Genomic DNA, 8,015 nt, shown 5'->3' with positions numbered 1-8,015 from the left:
GCCACGATCAGGACTGCATACGACCGAGGCACACAGGGCCAACACCCGGCATTATGGTGTGGGGAACGATCTCCTACACTGGCCGTACACCACTGGTGATCGTCGAGGGGACACTGAATAGTGCACGGTACATCCAAACCGTCATCGAACCCATCGTTCTACCATTCCTAGACCGGCAAGGGAACTTGCTGTTCCAACAGGACAATGCAAGTCCGCATGTATCCCGTGCCACCCAACGTGCTCTAAAAGGTGTAAGTCAACTACCCTGGCCAGCAAGATCTCCGGATCTGTCCCCCATTGAGCATGTTTGGGACTGGATGAAGCGTCGTCTCACGCGGTCTGCACGTCCAGCACGAACGCTGGTCCAACTGAGGCGCCAGGTGGAAATGGCATGGCAAGCCGTTCCACAGGACTACATCCAGCATCTCTACGATCGTCTCCATGGGAGAATAGAAGCCTGCATTGCTGCGAAAAGTGGATATACACTGTACTAGTGCCGACATTGTGCATGCTCTGTTGCCGGTGTCTATATGTGCCTGTGGTTCTGTCAGTGTGATCATGTGATGTATCTGACCCCAGGAATGTGTCAATAAAGTTTCCCCTTCCTGAGTCAATGAATTCACGGTGTTCTTATTTCAATTTCCAGGAGTGTAGTTGCCAGGGAGTAACTGATGAAAATGAAATTACCTCTAACAAATGGGAATTTTGTTCATAAAAGCCTTTTCAAATACCGATTTAAAATTTATAAGCAGAAAAGCACCCTCGAAATATCAAGTTACAATTTTATTTAGAGGCAGAAAGAACAGTACTGACGGTATGAGCCTTCGGGCTGAGAAGCTTGCCGCTCCCTTTCAACACGACCGTAGTCACGACCGCTCACAACAACCTCTGAAAGACTACACTGGTCCAAATCTGCAACACACCAGATTACTTTAAACTAAAAATTTTAACAACTCACACAAACACATAAATTATGCACCCTTTAAGAGGGATGGAAATGGTACAAACACTCACACTAAAAATTATTTACCACCGAAAGTGCAATTTGTTTTTAAAAGGACTCTTACGGTGGAAGGGTGGCAACGTTATAACAATGACTATTTAAATAAAACCCATGAAATTCAGACTTACATAAAATGTACAACATGCTCTACATTACACATATACCGCCTCGCAAGATGATAGGCCTGACGAAAACATATTTCAGGAATTCTGCCTTTACACCTTAATTCTATAAATTCGTTAACACCGAATCCGACAAACATGACAGAGGCAGCTATTAACGTTCGGCAGAGCGACAGACAGACAGACAGACAGACAGACAGACACTAACTGTCTAACAAATTCGGACGAGAGACAGACGAGCAAGCTGGGGACGAGAGACAGACGAGCAAGCTGGGGACGAGAGACTGACCAAGAACACAAGTAGAATTAACAAGTAAATGAAACACTACATCACGAATCACTTAACTTTTAATAAACAGCGATTTCTGGCGGAGACCTGGCGCAAGACCCGCAAAACGCTCTCCCGAACAGTCCGCTGCCAGCCGCTTCAACGGACGCAGGAAGGCGCGCCGATCTCCCGTCTCACGGCGTCGCAGCTCGCGCCGGCCAGACCGATGTGGGTTGACTCCTGTTGGTCTCGTGTCGGCCGTGAAGCCACTACCCCTCGCTATACGGCGCGGCCCACTGGCCTGACGTGCGACCCCACATGCGCCGACGCTCAAGACGGACAAGTCATCTTGTGTGCCGGCCGAAGTGGCCGTGCGGTTAAAGGCGCTGCAGTCTGGAACCGCAAGACCGCTACGGTCGCAGGTTCGAATCCTGCCTCGGGCATGGATGTTTGTGATGTCCTTAGGTTAGTTAGGTTTAACTAGTTCTAAGTTCTAGGGGACTAATGACCTCAGCAGTTGAGTCCCATAGTGCTCAGAGCCAGCCATCTTGTGTCCCAGTGCGCGACCGACCAACCGATCGATCCGACCGCCAATGCCCATTGTCTGAACAAACTCAACCAGACTGGCGGCCTAACACATACTAGCACTCCGGACGACAGACAGACACTAACTTCCGCACAAGTGCGAACGAGAGACAGACCAGCAACTGGAGACGCGAGACGGATCCAGACTCACTCCGACTGACCAACCGACCAGACTCACCCAGACTGACAGACTGCCTCCTTGGCTCCAACTGTCCTCTTGGTGAGCTTACAGCGGCCCTGAAATGAACGTCAACAGGCGGCAACCTTTCCCCTTTCCCATGAGAGGGAGACACCAAAGCTGCGATAGCCACATCGGCGCCACCGCCAGAAACGGAGGGCGACTTCTTCACACAACGCGCTGTGGCGCGCTATTCAAAACAAAAATTTTTACCACGGCTCAGCGCAGTAATTATTTGCCTTGTGGCACTGACACACTGTAGAGAAATGATCGTCCACTAAAACCGTGCAAGTAAACTCACGCAATAAATTTGAAGTCGTTAACTAAACTATTAAGCGCCAACAGCCTTGCCTCAGTGGTAACACGAATTTATCTCAGATCACCGAAGTTAAGCGAAGTCAAGCTTGGCTAATGCTTGGGTGGATGACCGTCCGCGTTTACCATCGGCAACCGGGTTCCATTCAGCCCCTTATTGAAGAGCTATTTCATTGGGAAGTAGCGACTCCGGTCACGAAAACTGGCAACGGCCGGAAAAGCGGTGTGCTGACCACGTGCTACTCCATATCCGCATCCAATGACGTCTATAGGTGAGGATGACACGGCGGTCGGTTAGTACTGTTAGGCGTTCAAGGCCTCTTCGGACGGATAATATATTAACCATACTAATGAGGCAGCAGAAGAGCCATTTACAAAAGCAAAAAACAGACAGAGGAAATTTCGTAGGCAACGATTTCTGAGAATGTCGGTAGATTTTAGTTGTAAGTCTATATACTTCGTTTAAGCGGTTAAAAATGTCGTAAGCATACCTTATGGAGTGCTACCCATCTCATTTTATCTTGACAGCTGGGTATGATCGCTGTCAAACAAAACCTGAAAAATATGTCGCTCCCGAATCGCTTTTAACCCGCAACTGTCAACGTACGTACTATATCGACTTCCAACTACAATGCCACCACGGTACTGCACACGTATGCGGTCTACAGAAAGTCGGGATGTGCACCTTCTTTTATCTCTATACTTTCCACGTTTTGAGACGAGTTTAAAATACCTACCTGTTACCAAATTGTGAGCCATATGTTTGTTACTATTACAGCGCCATCTATGACAAAGCGAAAAAGGTGATCCAACTAAAACATTCATGTTTCTTTACGTACTACACGAATATCTAATGACAATGGGGGTTCCTATTTTAAAAAAACGCAGTTGATATACGTTTGACCTATTGCAGCGCCATCTAGCGGGCCAACCACGGCGCCATCTGGTTTTGCCTTCAAGCTACACAATTTTCGTTCTGTGTAGTTTCCTCGTTTGACGCTTATTTCGTGAGATATTTGGCCCGGTCACGATCAATGGACCACCCTGTATATATGAATACAGAGTTTAAAACATGACTCCACACTTGAAAAGAAAGATAGATCAATAAATAGTCTTGCTCCTGCTGCAGCTTCCCCAATGGTCAGGTAGAGGAGACCAGCCCTCTACCCAACGCCAGCCCTTGGCATCGGGTGCTGTGCCGTCATATGCTCGAAGATCGTGAACGATGCACAACACGAAGACAGCACTCTAGATGAAATGATTGTGAGCTCACACACCTTGAATCCCAGCTTCAATGTGGCCGATAAAAAGCAGACACTCTGGACGCCAGAACGCAGTACGAGGACGGCACGCCTGATGGGAGGCGTGTTGTATTTCGCCGACTTCCGCTGGTGGCACCAGTCGAGCCGTAGATGGTTGCTGACGATCTGGGCGTCGACTGTGTGGGCTTGGCCATCTTTGACCGTGACTAGTCAGGCCTGCGGAGTCCTTCCGGTGTTCGAAGGTGGAGCTTCACCATGATGTCGAAGCCCCTTTGCGCGAGTTCACGCACGAGATACTTCACGATCGCGTCGTAACGTTTCACGCGAGACTTGTATCTTTGTCTGCAAGCCTGGATGACGTGGTTGGCTGTCTCGACGGCTCTGCAGGCCACGCGGCATCCGTTGTCAGCCACCCGCCCGCGACTGCGCCGCGCATTTGAGGGCAAGGGATATATCCAGGCGAGGATTGCGTTGATGCAATCGCGCACAGACAGGAGTCGACGGGTGTCGGCGAATAACTGGTGCTGCCCCCAGATGGCGGCAGATTCAGGGGGGGGGGGGGGGGGGCGCACCGTCGAAGGCGACGTGTAGGCGAGCTCCCCATATTTCTCCAAGCTGCTCTGACGTCGTCAAGAGGTGGCCTTCCCACGTCAAGTGCTGCTAGAGCGCCACGACCTCACGCTGCACCTCGAGCAGGTCCACGTCATCAAAACCTGGCACCATCTTCTGCAGCATCAGGAGCCAGGCCCCCCATAGGTTAGGGCTCATCCAGCGGGCAGATGGAATGCCGAGTCCGCCATGGGCCACAGGAGAGTGGAAGTAGCCCAGAGGGGTGTCTGCCATCATGTGGAACCACCTCTGTCGTGTTCAGGGCACTGATCCAGGCACGACTGGCGAGCAGCCCATGGAAGTGGCCTGGCAGCAGCACCTGCCTCAGACAGTAGAGATGCTGTTGCAGCTTCAGTGGAGCTTGGGAGATAATGTCCAGCTGCTCCTGCGGGTGGTGGTGTGGAAGGGAAAGGCGCTGACCAGAAGAGGAAAACTGCAGCCCCAGGTAGTGGAAGGTTTAGCCCATATGCAGCGCTGGCATAGTGGCATTTCCGGCCGTAAAGGTGACGGAATCGTCCACCTTCACCTTCTTCTCGCTGCCAGAGGCCACTAGGGCGAGGGTGAAACACTTCTGCGCGTTGATATACAGTCCCAGATGGGCGAGGGCTGTCGTGGTTGCGTCGATGAGGGACTATAGCCCCCGTCATCGATCAGAACACCAGGACATAATCAGCAAAGGCCACAGAGGGGGCTCTGAAACCTAAAATCCGGGTTCCTGTGTGGGATGGTAAGCTGTTAAGCATAGTGTCCATGGCCATGTTGAGAAGGAGGGGTATGGAGGGTGCCTTAATGGACACCCCTCGATGGTTGCACGGCCACGCTCACGACACCGCCACCGACTATCACCGTCGTGCTGCCACTGTAGAAGCTCTTTACATAATCGGCCAATTCGCCCAGGAGGCGTATAGCTGCATGGTCTAGCGTGTCGAATGCTTTCGACACGTCGAGAGACGCAACAAAAACAGAATGACAGGAGCTGACTTAGTCGACGAGGGCCTGGTCTAAGATGAATGTGTTTTCCAGCACTCCATCTCAAGGGATGAATGCCTGCTGACGTTAGTCCACAACACACAGACGTATCAGGCGCGAGGCTTGACATTTATGGAACGTCCTCGCCAGTACTGAGCATACAGTGATGGGACAAATGTCAGCGGGGGATGCTGGTCCAGCCGTTTTGGGTAGTAAGGTGGTCTGGGCATGGATGAGGCGACTATGGAGAGCTAGCACAAGGAGGAGGAGATTCATAATCTTGGCCACCGCATAACATGGCAGATAGCGCAGCTCGGCGGCAGTTAGTCTGTCTGGGCATGGTGCACAGCTCATGAGCGGCAGGGAAGCAGTGACCTCTTCAGCCATTACTGGCTTCCACAGGCACTCTTAGTGTACAAGCTGTGAGTGGGACAGGAGGCGGTCACTAATGTCACCAGCGGTAGACGGCAGCTGCTGCTGGAAGAAGTCGGTCCAGATTTCATCCAGGCCATGGATGTCAGGTGGCGGTACCATCCAGGAGACCCCTTTTTCAACGCATGCATGACTGCGGGAAGGCCTCTTGGATATGTATGAACTCCCACTGGCGCCACTTCCGCTGTCGCTGGGGAGGCTGCTGCTGCTTAGGTGGCGGGCGCGGTGTGGACTTCTCATTCTCCCCCTCCTTGGAGCCGACAGTGGTGAGGCATCCGGTAGCACGCTCAAGATGGTGTATCATTAGGCCCAAACCTATGATGTGGTCCAGGGCTGAGAAACACTGAGCGAACGCAAGAAGCCCCACAAAGTGCTCCCAGATGGCTATGTCCCAGGAGGTGTCGTGCTGTCCTCTCCACCACCCGGTGGCAGCAACCTCGCTGGCCCTAAGCTGGACTCCAGTCCCTCCTCGTCCCTCTCAGGATGGCCTAAAACTCCTTCAAACGCTGATGGTGTACAGGCTGGTCCTTGATTGCGTCAAGTGTCCTGTCAGAAATGACACAGAGGGACTCCTGGTTGGCGAAGAACAGGGCGTCCCTGCTATGGAAGAGCATGACCTCCAGCTGGGCATGTGAGAGGGCCTCCTTCTTGGTCCACCTAACAATTTTCCGGTCCTTGTTGATGACTGTGTTGGATGCCACCTGGTGTTGTCAGCAGCAGCTGGACTTGTGGCAAACGTGCGGTCGCATTCAGGGCATATGTGTGATGCGCTTCATTCAGGATCCTCAGCAGGTCGATTTGGTGGGTAGATGCTAGTATAACAGTGTTGGCACCTCCAGCGGGAGGGCCAATTCCCCTGTTCTCTGTTCAACTGCCCCAAATACTAGGGTTGACTGAAATGTAATGCCTCTACCTTCGTAACTCTTCAACAGTTGGTAGCATTGGTATCTGGCAGGTACTGGCTTGTTCTGTAGCCTCTTCTCTACAGTTCCAGTTGGCGGGAAGCCTTTGCGTTGAACGGTTGTGTTGTTACAATGTAAACTAAGCAGCTCGGCGCAGACGGTCGGTCAATGCGATTAAAGCAACGTGCAGTCATTGAATTATTGGCAGCAGAAGGCGTCACTCCCAAGGAGATCCATCAGACGATGAAAGCACTTTATGGTGATTGTGTTGATGTGAGTACTGTGCGTCACTGGGCGAATAAGTTTAAAGGTGTTGAAGCTGGACCATGTGACTTGCTGACAAACAAAGAGTTGGACATCCTGTGACGGCAACCACCGAGTTTCACAAGCATAATGATGACAGACTGATTCAGGACGATCGTTGTATCACTCAGAGAGGAACGGCAAGCACAACTGGCATTTCACAAGAACGTGTTGGTCACATTATTGCTTTGCTTGACTATCGGAAGATCTGTGCACGGTGGGTACCCCGGATGCTGACTCCTGAAATGAAAATGCACAGACTTGAAATTTGCAGGAACTCCTCTCGCATTAATTGGTAATTAAAGATCACATACTAATGACTATTTCTGCGTTTGATTTACTAAAATATTCCCATCCAAACCCAATTAATGAAGGTGGAGGCATTACTTTTCATTAAACCCTCATAAACAGAGTATAGTGCGAGGGGTGGCTGGTAATCCCTCTAAGACCCCGTTGCGGTTTTCCAACGTCGAAATCCACTGGCCCACGGGAAGGGGGGGGGGGGGGAAGACTGCAGGTGAGAAGAGGTTAAGAGGGTTGGACCCATGTATTGCGCATCACTCACCCAGTAACTACAGTCCAAGGAAGGAGCATCACAGCAGCGTCCCAGACACAAGAAGACTATACTTGAGAAGCAAGTCCGCTCACAATCGACACCGCACTGTTTGGTTAGGTAAATGAACAGTCTCACGGCTAGTTTGTCCAGGTTATGGTGCCACAAGTGGGGCTTGAAACACCTCATGCTGTTACACATTATAACCTAGTATGTACTAGGAGTAGCTGTCAGTCCTCTGTGGATCTGATGGGTGGATCTTTATCTGCTGGGGTCTTTTACCTCTCTCCAAAGAACAGTGAATCCCTGTACCCACTAAGATGGTACTGCAGATAATTTCCCTCTTAAGAAATTTCCATCTATTGAATTTCGCCCATATTCTCAAGTTGCCTTCACTCGAGGTACCTCGAGCACTTTTGACAAAAGAGAGAACCTCAGGAGAATTTGTAAGCTGAAACTTCCTCCTGACAGCAGGCAGTAAATCATCGGTGTTGTACTTCTCCATCTTCAACTC

This window comes from Schistocerca nitens, chromosome 5 (assembly GCF_023898315.1).
Source record: "Schistocerca nitens isolate TAMUIC-IGC-003100 chromosome 5, iqSchNite1.1, whole genome shotgun sequence".
Lineage (NCBI taxonomy): Eukaryota > Metazoa > Arthropoda > Insecta > Orthoptera > Acrididae > Schistocerca > Schistocerca nitens.
Note: the sequence above shows the minus strand (reverse complement) of the source record.